Source organism: Penaeus japonicus, unplaced genomic scaffold (assembly GCF_977035675.1).
Source record: "Penaeus japonicus unplaced genomic scaffold, GWHDUDI00000001_assembly GWHDUDI00000036, whole genome shotgun sequence".
Lineage (NCBI taxonomy): Eukaryota > Metazoa > Arthropoda > Malacostraca > Decapoda > Penaeidae > Penaeus > Penaeus japonicus.
In genome coordinates, this window is record NW_028234438.1 from 21,759,724 (window position 1) to 21,772,223 (window position 12,500).

Here is a 12,500-nt window from a genome sequence, read left to right on the forward strand (position 1 = left end):
AGAAGAGGATAGAAGATAGAGATAGAGGAGAGAGAGAGAGATTTTTAAGAGATATGAGTAAGGGGAATATAAGGGGAGTTAGAGAGAGAGAGAGAGATAGAGAGAGAGATAGAGAGAGAGATAGAGAGAGAGATAGAGAGAGAGATAGAGATAGAGATAGAGATAGAGAGAGAGAGAGAGAGAGAGGAGAGAGGCCACGAAGGGATTTCCCATCACTGACTCGACGAAGGAATTATTTCACAACCTAAGACGCCAGCGGCAAAGGGGAAGGGGGGGCGTGGGGGGGGGGCACCTTTCATATAAATCTTCTTGGCAGATTCTCGTGATTACGGTGCTCTGTCGCGCGTCGTTGCAACGTGACCGTGCTGTAATTGCCCGGCCTCGAAAGTACTGTACCCTACAAAAAAGAAACTCAAATGTACTATGGTACCCGTTGCTAGGTCTCCAGGTACATGATGGAGTATCCAAATGTACCTGGATGTACCCAAAAAAGGGCCGAAACGCGAAAGTACTGTTATTATGACAAGGGAAGGGGGGAGGGGGGGGGGAGGGGAGGAAGGGGGGGAGGAAAGGAGGAGGGAGGGGGGGGAGGAGGGGGGAGGGGGGTGGAGGAAAGGAAAGGAAGGGGGGAGGGGGGGGGAGAAAGGTTGTGTCCAAGGGCTGCTTGTTTACAGATATACGTGCTTGTACGAGGCGCAGAAGTGCCTGGATTGTGTTGACATGATCTGCGACTTCGTGCATGCGTTTATTTGCTTTTGTTTGGTTCATTGCGTTAGAGTACCTGAATAGACTATTAGAATACTTATTACAGTTGATAATGTATGCGAGAATGTGCGCATTTATTTACTATACACACCTGTTCTAAAATACGCAAAATAATAAATAAAAGAGGGATCAAAATGTGTAGTGACAATGCCGTTATCCTTCGAGTATCTGGGAGAGGGCGGGGCAGGGACAGGGGAGAGGCAGGGACAGGGGAGGGGCAGGGACAGGGGAGGGGCAGGGACAGGGGAGGGGCAGGGATAGGGGGAGGGACAGGGGAATGGTGTCCATGGGGAGGACAGGGGGGGGACAGGGAGGGGACAGGCGAGGGAACAGATTTGACTGTAAGGGAGGGGGGGGGGGGGGCGGGGGGGCGGGGGGTCGAGTTAATGCTGCGGAGTCGGGTGTTGACAGGGGAGAGGACAGGGAGAGGGTGGGCAGGGGAGGCGGGTCAGGGGAGGGACAGGGGAGGGACAGGGGAGGGACAGGGGAGGGACAGGGGAGGGGACAGGGACAGGGGAGGGACAGGGGAGGGGACAGGGACAGGGGAGGGACAGGGGAGGGACAGGGGAGGGACAGGGGAGGGGCAGGGGAGGGACACGGAGGTGGACAGTGGACAGGGAGACTGGGGACTGAAGGGGAGGGGCAGGGGCGGGAGAGAAACCAAACAGAACGTTTCCTGAGCCAAGGTCGATGCTTCTGAAACAGTTAAGTCAACACTCCTCCGTCGGGCCGCCAGAGAGACGAAAAGGTTCCACTGGAGAAAGGCCCATTCTCATAAAGTAAAGGCGAGTTTGTATTGCGTTAGTGTGGCCCATTCTCAAAATGTAAAGGCGAGTTTGTAATTGCGTTAGTGTGGCCCATTCTCAAAATGTAAAGGTGAGTTTGTAATTGCGTTAGTGTGGCCCATTCTCAAAATGTAAAGGTGAGTTTGTAATTGCGTTAGTGTGGCCCATTCTCAAAATGTAAAGGTGAGTTTGTAATTGCGTTAGTGTGGCCCATTCTCAAAATGTAAAGGTGAGTTTACAATTGGGTTAGTGTGTTGCGGTTCCAATCAACAAGGACACTTTAGTCTTCGAGTTGTGTTTTGAAGAATATGCTTCGAATACCCCGAAGTTTCTGTTCTTGGTATGGGAGGGGAAGGGGAAGGGGAAGGGGGGAGGGGCGAGAGTGAGGGGGAAAGGGGGGGTTGGAAGGCGAGAGTGAGGGGGAAAGGGGGGGAGGCGAGAGTGAGGGGGAAAGGGGGGGAGGCGAGAGGGAGGGGGAAAGGGGGGGAGGCGAGGAGTGGAGGGGGAAAAAGGTGGGGAAGGCGAGAGTGAGGGGGGAGGGTGAAGAATTTAGGGGGGTGAAAATGAAGGGGAAAGGTAAGGGGGGGAAGTAAGGGAGGAAAAGGGGGGAAGGCGACAAAGGGGTGGGAATAGGGGGGGAGGGGGGGAAAAAAAGGGGGGGAGGAAAAGGGGGAAGGGGGGGAAAGGCGGGGGGGGAAAGAAAAAATAAAGAAAAAAATTGGGGGAAAGGGGGGGCATAAGGGGGGGAAGGGAGGGGAGGGAAGGCGGAGGAGAGTTGATGGAGATGTAAAGGGGTGGGGGGGAAAAAGGGGGAAAGAAGGGGGGGAAAGGGGGGGGAAAAGGGGCAAGGGGGGGTAATAAAAGGTAAATGGGGGGAAAAAGGGGAAAAAAAGGGGGGAGGGGGAGGGAAGGCGGAGTAGTAGGGGGGAAAAAAAGAAAAAGAAAAAGGGGAAGGGGGAGGGGGGAGGGGGGGGGGAGGGTGAAAAGGGGGGGGGAAGGCGATAAAAGGAAATAAACAATAAGGGGTAGGGAAAAGAGAAAAGCGGGGGGGAAAAGGTTGGGGAAAAAAGGGGGGTGGATGTGGGAATAAGGGGGGAGGATAGGATAGGGGGGGGGTGAAAGGCGAGGGAGGGAAAAAGGGGGGGAAGGCGAGAGTGAGGGGGGAAGGGGGGGAAGGCGAGAGTGAGGGGGAAGGTGGGGTGGGAATGCGAGAGTGTGAAGGAGAGAGGAGGGTGTGGGGGAAAGTGGGGGGTGGGGGAGGGGAAGTGGGTGGGGGGGGAGAATGGGGGGGGGGGGGGGGGGGAAGGCGAGAGTGAGGGGGAAGGGGGGGTGGGAAGGCGAGAGTGAGGGGGAAGGGGGGGGGGAAGGCGAGAGTGAGGGGGAAGGTGGGGTGGGAAGGCGAGAGTGAGGGGGAAGGCGGGGTGGGAAGGCGAGAGTGAGGGGGAAAGGGGGGAGGTGATGAGAGGGAGTGAGTCGAATGATTGAGGGGAAGGGGGGAGTGGAGAGAGTGAGGGGGACAGGGGGGGGGAGGCGAGTGTCTGAGAGTGAGGGGAACGGGGGGCGGCGAGAGCTGTGAGGGGGAAAGGGGGGGGTGGAAGGCGAGAGGGAGGGGGGAAGGGGGGGAGGCGAGTGTGGAGGGGAAAGGGGGGGAGGCGAGAGTGAGGGGGAAAGGGGGGGAGGCGAGAGTGAGGGGGAACGGGGGGGAGGCGAGAGTGAGGGGGAAAGGGGGGGGAGGCGAGAGTGAGGGGGAACGGGGGGGAGGCGAGAGTGAGGGGGAAAGGGGGGGAGGCGAGAGTGAGGGGGAACGGGGGGGAGGCGAGAGTGAGGGGGAAGGGGGGGGAGGTGAGAGTGAGGGGGGAAGGGGGGGGAGGCGAGAGTGAGGGGGAAGGGGGGGGAGGCGAGAGTGAGGGGGAAGGCGGGGTGGGAAGGCGAAAAGGAGGGGGAAGGCGAGAGTGAGGGGGAAAGGGGGGGAACGCGAGAGTGAGGGGGGAAAAGAGGGGAAGGCGAGAGTGAGGGGGGAAAAGAGGGGAAGGCTGATGAAGTAGAGTGAGGGGGAGGAAAAGGACGGGGTGGGGGGTGAGAGAAGAGGGAGGGGAGTGAGGGGGAAGGGGGGGTGGGAAGGCGAGAGTGAGGGGGAAAGGGGGGGGGAAGGCGAGAGTGAGGGGGAAAGGTGAGTAGGTTGGGAAGAGCTGAGATGTGAGGGGGAAAGGCGGGGTGGGAGGCGAGGAGTATGGAGTGGGGAGGGGGGAAAGGCTGGAAAGGGGGGGGAGGCGAGAGTGAGGGTATGCGTCTTACTCAAAGACTACAAGACAAAAACAACTTTCTCTAGTACAACCTTAGTCATTTTCCGACCTTGACGGGATGACCTGTCAACAAAGTATACATTGTACTCTCTAAAGTAGATGTGACAATGTGAAAAAAAAAATCAAATTACCATACCATGACCTTATTTCCCCATTTATTTATATCATTACCGGTTTACATTTTGTCCCCGCGTTCGGTATCAAAAAACTAAACCGGAGCTTCGAGCGAGTGACTCAAAGAAAAATAAATGACCCAAATAGCACTCCACTTGCTCGATGTTAAGTAACCAAAACAGTAGTGACATTATAAACCCTCCACCTCTCCCTCCCCCTTGCCCCCACCCACCCCACACTACTAAGCTAAGAGTACTATTGACTTTCACTCTTTTCTGAGACCTTCACCCTGGAGATAAGAAAATATTTATTTATTATTCTGCCCGACACGTTATTTTCACCTTGATATGATACAATCTTGAGTTATTTCATTATTGCTATCATTGTTATCAATTTGATAATACCCTTGTATTTACATTTTAACTCGGCTTTAAATGGCAGACTAGCAATACTCTGTCAGAATTAGCTCACCCTTGGCAACAGCTGCCTCTGAAATGACCTCAAATAGTCTAGTTTCGAACGTCCATATCAGGCTTTAGAAAAAATACCTTGAATCTTACATATCTGTTTAAATGTAATAGAACAATGTATATATCACTTAATGTAAATATTTGAGTTATTAGTCTAGTAAGCCATTCCATAATCAAGTGTCAAATCTTGAAAAAAAAAAAATAATTATATGCATGTAAGTATATATATATATATATATAGATATATATATATATATATATATATATATATATATATATATATCTACATATATATGTGTGTGTGTGTGTGTGTGTGTGTGTGTGTGTGTGTGTGTGTGTGTGTGTGTGTGTGTGTGTGTGTGTGTGTGTGTGTGTGTGTGTATCATGTTAATATATTACATCCATACAATAATAATCTACCCATACTATTCCCCCCAGAGCCTACCTCGCCTAGAGGCTCCCTACATCTCCCTCTCCCTTTCACTTTCATCTGCATCAGGTAGTTATGTCAGGCGAGCCAAGGCTTAACGACATTCCTAGGGTGTGACGGCTGTGTGTGTGTAATGTGTACGTGTCGTTTTCCTATACATCCCATTTCGCGAGGAAGTGAGAGAAAAAATGTTATAAAAATTTAACATTTTTTCTTGATTTTTTTTTCCAGACACTTGATATTATTATTACAAAAAACAACAACAGAAAAGTCGAGGTAAAAAAAAAAATCTCATGACATGCGGTTTTGATTATCCTTGATGTGAAATAGTTAATCCTGAATGTGTTAATAATAATAGACTTCCAATGTACATGACAGGTACGAGAGTTTGGGCATGGACATCAGAGTGGTTGAAAAAAAAAAAACATGCATAACTGCGCATTTACCCTTCACCATGAAAGGCACATAACCAAAAGCAGGTTTGATATGCGAATAAAAATTGACCGGGGATTCACTTAACGCCAATGAGAATTTAATACGCGACTATGAGATTCAACCTATCATTAATCATCGTCTGACACCTTTGCTAAAATCTAATCGGGGAATAGCGAAGCACAAACATTATTCAACCCATACAGATAAATCCTCCCCCCCCCCCCCCCTCCACTCTGCCCCCAAGCCCTAAATCCGAAATATATGTCGGTTTGGATTCTAGGAAAACTTCAGAAATGGCGGATCGAAGGAGGCGAGTCACAGACGAAGAGAAAGTTGAAGTGGGATTCCCTCCTCCCTCCTCTCCCCCCCCCCTCCCCTCCCTAAGACTCGGTAATGCCTGCTCATTGGTCAGTGTCCCGTGCGGGGTGAAACAGGTAGGGGGTGGGGGTGGGGGGAGGGCAGAGGGGGAGAATGTCTTTCTCTCTCCCCCCGATTTATCTCTATCTTTGTATCTTTAGTTCTTTGGAGGAAATGGAAGATTAAATTCGGTGAGTGGGAGAGGAGAGACGTGCCAGGTAGACAGACGGAAAAAAATGACGTTAGTTGTTCAACATCAGATAAGATATGTCTTCAGGAGAGAGGGATATCCCTGCTCCCCGCCCCCATCTCTCTCTTTGCATATACATGACTTATAGGTACATGTATATGTATATGGATCTATATGGATCTGTAAATATATATATATGTATATATGTGTATATGTATATATGTGTATATGTATATGTGTGTATATACATATATATATTATAATATATATATATATATATATATATATATATATATATATATATATATATATATATATATATATAATATATACATATATATATATAATATATATATATATATATATACATATATATATATTTATATATATAATATATATATATTATATATAATATATTATATATAATATATATACGTAAACATATATATATATACACACATATACATATATATATATATATGTGTGTTGTTGTGTGTGTGTGATGTGGGGTGTTGTGTGTGTGTGGGTGTGTGTGTGGGTGTGTGTTGTGTGTATGTGGTATGTGTGTATGTGGTATGTGTGTATGTGTGTATGTGTGTATGTGTGTATGTGTGTATGTGTGTATGTGTGTATGTGTGTATGTGTGTGTGTGTATATGTGTGTATATGTGTGTATGTGTGTGTGGGTGTGTAACAAAGGACATGGCACAGCACATAATCACATCCCCCATTCTCTACGCGGTCTTGTAGTGGACCATAAAACCGCACCTAATGTAAATAAAAGGTCAAGAGGGACGGCGCAGTGCCACGGCCTTACTGAAACAAGTGCCGCCGCCACCGACGAGAAAAAGGAACCGATAACTGGCCAAGATCAATATAGGTTCATTCGCCGCCCCTGCAACTGCCGTGGGAGGTCTATTGTCCGTCTGACCACAAAGGCGAGGGAGGCCTTTGTCACTCGCCCGCCCTCGTTTGAAATTCTTGAAAATCCCCCCGGACGAAAGAACACACGAAGCCAGCAACAGCATATTAATACTACTACTAATAGTAAGAAAAATGATAATGATAGTAATCATGGTAGTAAAAATGATGATGATAATGATATTGATAATAGTTATAACGATAATAATACTAATTAATCATAACAATAACAATGACAGTAGCTGCGTCTTCCTTACATTTTTCGATCGTGAGTTTTATCTTGTAACTGTGGGTATGTTGAGTGATTAGGTATTTAATTTGATTAGGAAAAATATCTGAAATGAGTAACGTTCTTTTGTTAAGAGTGAACCAAATCAACTAGACCCTCATGAAAAATAATTCTATCCCGTTTCAATCTCAGTGACATTGCACGAAAACCCACAAAAAAAGTCAAATTCAAAACGGCTGGTTTCAATAAAAAAAGAAGCGTACAGCCAATACAAATTAAAAGATGCAGAAGCTACGAAACTGCTTGACACGAGTATGATCTAACTCAAAACACACTGCTGGTCGTAACGAGCGCGAGGTGTAATACTTTTATCATTAGAGCTCGTGGGCCATTGACACACTTTCTATTCACACCCGAATTCTCTCGCTAATCTATTTACAACGAAATTCTTCATCTTTCAGTATGTACTTATGAGGCCGAATAGGCTTAAGTCCCCTCACCCAGTCACCCGTTTCCCCCCTTCCCCCCCTCTTCCCCTCCTCACCCCCTTTCTCTCCCTCACGGTGAGCGGGGATGAGAGAGAGTGTCAGGTGATATTTGCGATTTCATTATTGAGACAAATGAAAAAAAAAGAGAACGATAAATGGGAACGAGATAGTGAGATGAGAGAAAGAAAAATGTGGAGGAAGGGAGCAAATGAGAGAAAGATATAAAGAGATGAGCGAGAAAAAGGAAAAAAAAAAAGGTTGCGAAGTGAAAAGAGAAAGGGTACTAGAGGAAAAAGACAAAGAAAGAGAGAAGAATAAAGAGAGAGAGCGACAGAGAAACAGACAAACGTCAAATACAAAGCCTCGACAAAGCTACGTCACTTCTGAACAACAAACCTTGAATCGGCGACAATAAACAACATAACATGTCATTGTAAGATGGAAAGACAATGTGTCTTGATGTCTACTAAGCCTTCCAGAGTGTTGGCTATGGGATTTGGGGAGGGGGCTGGGAAAGAGGGAGTGGGGGTTAGGGTAAGAGGAGAGAGAGAAAGGGAGTGGGGGTTAGGGTAAGAGGGAGAGAGAGGGAGTGGGGGTTAGGGTAAGAGGAGAGAGAGAGAGAGGGAGTGGTGGTTAGGGTAAGAGGAGAGAGGGAGTGGGGGTTAGGGTAAGAGGAGAGAGGGAGTAGGGGTTAGGGAAAAAGGAAGGGGTAGGGGGTATACAGAGTGGGTTAGGGACAGAGGGGGGGGGGGATAGGTAGGGAAGAGAGGGAGATGCGGGGTGATTGTGGGGAGGACAATAGGTGACGAGGACAACACGAAGCAAAGGGAAATGCAAATATGTATTTTTTTTTAAGCACGCAGTATATTTGTTTCCAGAACAACATTTTGTATGTGAGCATACAAAGCATTTATACGGATACGAACACCTGTATTTATATATTTCACATTCTCTCTCTATCTCTCTCTCTCTGTATTTATATATTTCACATTCTCTCTCTCTCTCTCTCTCTCTCTCTCTCTCTGTATTTATATATTTCACATTCTCTCTGTGTGTGTGTGTGTGTGTGTGTGTGTGTGTACAGTTCCGGTCCAACTTCCGTAGTATTACTGAAAGGTGACTAATATAGTATAACCGTGGTGTACAAATTCACAACAAATCGTTTTAGTGCTTTTTATTCAGACTAATATAGCTTGCTATTGCATAAATATATTGTTGGTGTGGTCCTTAAGTTTACTCGCCCTCGTATCGTGGAATAAACGTATTGGTCAAGTCGTATTATAGTTTTTGGTTTATGCAGGAAATGCACAATCAGGGCGTTTTGCATTATTTCCAGAAGACGATGATAAATCATGAAGGGTGTAGTCAGTGGGGGTAGAGGGGGGCGGGGGCGTGTGGCTTAAACAAAAATCCATAGACAAAATAATTTGCTTGTTTTACGTTCTAGTCACTTTTCGTGTAACATCAATATGCAAACATTCTTAAAGGAAAACGTCCGTTTTTTTCTTTTTTTCTTTTACACAACAGTGGAACGGGGCCTCTGTTTGCTTGTTAGTAAATAAGTGTGTGTGTGTGTGTGAATGCGAGTGCGTTAATTAATTGGAATGAAGGAAGCGTCTTTCTCCATATATCTACCGCGCCTTTTTACTTATTTTCCTGCTTTTAGTATTTGTCGTCATGCATGTCTGAAAATCCTGCGCCATGGGCAAAAAAGGCAAGACGAGAATTGCCAAATACTCTAAACCGGCTATCTAAACTAAGTAATTAAATTGAATTAATAAATGTTAAATGTGATAAAATAAACACGGTAGCTATCACTCGTCCTACTGGTTGCTGTTATTTCGGTTCAGCTCGTGTTAGTATACCATTGTTTGCAATTAGTGAGCAGACGGGGAACACTGCAACTCTGGCACAGATTCAACTATTGAGCAAACTGGTTTGTCTTGTCTTTGGAAACTCAAATGTAAAGTCAGACATCTTCTCGTCAAACCGATTCTCATCAGTAATATTCAGCGCACTGTAGCATTAAATATAGTGAGGGAGTATTATCTGGATATGATTAAATTCATAGAATGAAGTACAGCTAATTAATGGTAAACAAAGGAAAAGAAAGGCAGATCAACGAGCGCGTAGCCGCAAGAACACACCATACACACACCATAAACACACACACACACACACACAATCATTCAGTCGCAGCCACACAATCACAATCACGTACACCATCTCACAGCATAGCGTTTGCGAGGGTGATTGTGTCGCCCGAACAGGACATTCGCCTGGAAGAGGAGGCCTCCTGGGATGTCCTACAAGCCTCCCTTCCTAACCTTGAAACTCCAAGGACCTCGGGAGAGAAATGCCTTCGACGACCTTCAAGGACAAAGGTACGCCTATTAGTGCCTTTGTTATGATGCCCCAACTCAGCAGTTTCGGTTCTTTCATATCCCGGCTTAAGTTGTCTGACGTGTAGTGTAGGCCTATGTCGTTAGCACAGGTCAATGACACAGATTCTGGATTGATTACATCAATGAGCAACACAACACCCTTTTCTTTTCGTTAACTTATTTTTGATCCACTCGAAATTTCCTTTGCTCTCAACAAACACAGCATTCAACAATAGCAGCAAACACTACCAAAGACAATCCCATTTCGCAAATACACTGGGTATCAGATGCTCACCTTGTAGGGAACCGCAAGAGCGCCTGTGATGCCGAAGGGATCAACGCGCCTACTAACGATACCAAAGCCGCTTCTTCCTTTATATCAATAACAAGACGGAGAGGAAGTTAGGTCGGTGACGTAGTAACACGCGTTACCTGGCTTGGGGTTTCCGCGGAAGTTGCGAGTCATCGCGAGTTATTAGAAGGTGGGACTTTGTACGGAAGCTTCCACGAGCAAAGAGACAGGTATTTGCAGTTGAGAGACAAGCTTATCAAATTTCTCCATGATGTTCGGGAACGAATAATACTTTTTGAATAGGAAATCATATTAGCAACAGAAGACTAAATACACAAGAAGTGATAAACAAATACCAACACATCCGGTACGGAAAACCCACACCGGAATAATTATTCTTTAAACTCTAAAAGTGGCACCGGTTACGGAAAGACGACAAGGTGGACGCAACACGACGCACGCATTGTGAAACGACCGGAAATACAGTGTTTGTGCCATACATGAGTTCATTAAGTCGCGCCACTCCTTGAGGATATGAAAACAATGGACTTTTTCCTTAGCCTAATTCGCGTGAAAAGCCGCTCTCCGTTGAAGTGGACAGAATTATTGGTCGTGGCAACTAAAAAGAATAATTATATCTGACAACAAAACCAATAGTTATGCCCTATTCATATCAATGCCATTATCATCACCTGAAGAGTGACAACACCACTTACGCGAACAAACAAAAAAATTCCGCAAATACCAGCGACATCACCAGCACCAAAACCCCATTTCGAGACAAAACATCAACGTCAAATGAAGGCCCAACTATTTATCAAACGCCAGCCGAGCAAGGCGTTCGCGTAACCTTGAGCGTTCGTGTAGCGGATTTCCCCAACAGGTAGCGTCGACGAAGCTCATATTTCCCCGTTTCCTGTACACCTACTCAGGAACAGATCGTGGAATATTCCTTCATTGCTTCTAATAACGGATATTACATTTTTATGGATTAATGTCTGATGGAAAGTTCAATTTGTGAGGCGATTCATTTAATAAAAGAACGGTAACGTTCCATAAAGAAGCGGTATTTTAAATTACTCGACTCGATAATGCAAGCATTCAACTGCAGTTCACGATGCATGCGAATTCACATGCGTTGATTCCTTGCATATGTAGTGTTTTATTTTTTTTTTATTTTTTTTTTTTTTTACTATAAAGCACCGTCAAGGTAAACCGCACTGAATACATACCATGCGATATACTAGCTAAATGTCACTTACTGATGGAAAATTTCCTAGATAATGATCTATTCTCCGTATCAAGTACAATGGATTTGTGAACATTTTAATTAACACATGTATAATAAGTCTATATTTGCACAATTCAAAGTGATATATGCTGTCCCGATGCAGATACCGATAACAATAACTATTTTGATTTACAGTTCATCAGTAATTATATAGAAAATAATAATTTCCTTTAAATGGTACAATTATGGGAAGTTGAAGTTGACAAATTCAGTCATGCAATTTCAGAAGAAATAACCAGAGACGTCATGAGGCATTGCATACAGAACACGACGCAATATCCACTTGTCACGCATTGAAAAAGTTCCCCTTATTTTGAAAACACCTTGAACGAGGAGGTTCGACTCCAGCTTTGCACTCCCCTTCCGGATTCAACCTTTCACGAATACGGATTAGAAAAACGTAAACAAATATCCTCTTCTCGTTTCTAGATCAAAAGAAAACCAAAGCATGGTTTTAGTGAAGATGTTATTTTTTTAAATCTTTTATCGTCGTCGGTGTTTTCGTTGTCATCATTAAGGCATTTTTTTTTACTCTGTTGCTATTATCAATGTTGCCGCTACGGATGTGATTGTTGGATAATGAGCATGCAACAGTGGGACTACTTATGTGCATTATTGTTATTGTTGTGACGTTCCATGACGGGAGGATATAACGCATGACAAATCTTCATTAATTTTCAACTTGGTCGCGAAAAATAAAACGCAAATGCGACGCTACTTTAACTAAATAATGACGTTTTGCTAATATGTAACCCTATGAATTCTTTCAATTTTTTTTTAAATATGAACGGGGAAGGGGACATTTAACGTTTACTTGGAAAGGCATGTCACAGGAGAGTCAAAGAGGCACTCGGTGATCATTATATTTTCCATTTTCTCACCCGAATCATTTATTTAAATGTTTGTAATAGATTTGAATACACGGTAGGTACACGTCCTATGTAGCGTATCAAAAGGCTTTTGGTTATGCAGTGACAATAACACAGGATGAGGCACAGACAGACAGGAAGCGAGAAAAGACAGCTAGACACAGACACATGCAGACAG

The 12,500-nt window shown here is 45.3% G+C and overlaps 1 protein-coding gene across 4 annotated transcripts in view; it reads right to left on the reverse strand.

Moving 5' to 3' along the window:
• The window catches only part of LOC122253902 (sodium- and chloride-dependent glycine transporter 1), a 33,740-nt gene that overhangs the window by 20,184 nt on the left and 1,056 nt on the right, over positions 1 to 12,500 (reverse strand). The window contains exon 1 of one of the 4 annotated variants that reach the window (XM_043017317.2): positions 10,166 to 10,961. The exons of 2 other annotated variants lie outside the window; for them this stretch is intronic. The gene's annotated coding sequence lies outside the window, so the exon portion shown is untranslated. Of the gene's footprint in view, positions 1 to 10,165; positions 10,962 to 12,500 lie in introns of those variants that run through there. One more of the 4 variants, XM_086531753.1, reaches the window with a different exon arrangement.